Here is a 626-nt window from a genome sequence, read left to right as displayed (position 1 = left end):
TACTTAGCTACCACCAACAACAGCTGTGACAGGGATCACACTAGAGGGTCCTGGACAGAGTGGGAGAAAAATGTAGAGCAAAATTCAAATTCACAAAAAAAGAACAGACTTATTGGTCTGACAGAGACTGGAGGAACCCTGTAGACTGTGGCCTCTGGACACCCTGTAACTCAGAACTGAAGCCACTCCCTGAAGTCCACCTTTCAGCCAAAGATTAGACAGGCCTATAAAACAAAAAATAACACACGTGAGGAACATGCTTCTTACTTCAATCAAGTACATGTGACCAAATGGGCAACACTTGCCCAAAAGCAATGACAAGCAGGCAGGAAGGGACAGGAAAACTGGATGAACGGGTGCGGGAAACCCGGCATATAAAGGGAAAGGGGGAGAGTGGGGACACATTGCTGGGATTGAAACCAATGTCGCAAAACAATTTATGTATAAATTTTTGAATGGGAAACTAATTTGTGCTGTAAACTTTCACCTAAATCACAATAAAATTGAAAAGAAAATGAAATGAGATGCATTTAACAGTGCTTTCTTGGAGAAGTCAGACGTGATAATTCAGTCTGAAATAGATCCTGCTCTCTGTTACACTTTTTCTCATTAAGCATCCTGTTTTT

Source organism: Trichechus manatus, unplaced genomic scaffold (genome assembly GCF_000243295.1).
Source record: "Trichechus manatus latirostris isolate Lorelei unplaced genomic scaffold, TriManLat1.0 scaffold00278, whole genome shotgun sequence".
Classification (NCBI taxonomy): domain Eukaryota; kingdom Metazoa; phylum Chordata; class Mammalia; order Sirenia; family Trichechidae; genus Trichechus; species Trichechus manatus.
This window is presented reverse-complemented; position numbering follows the sequence as displayed.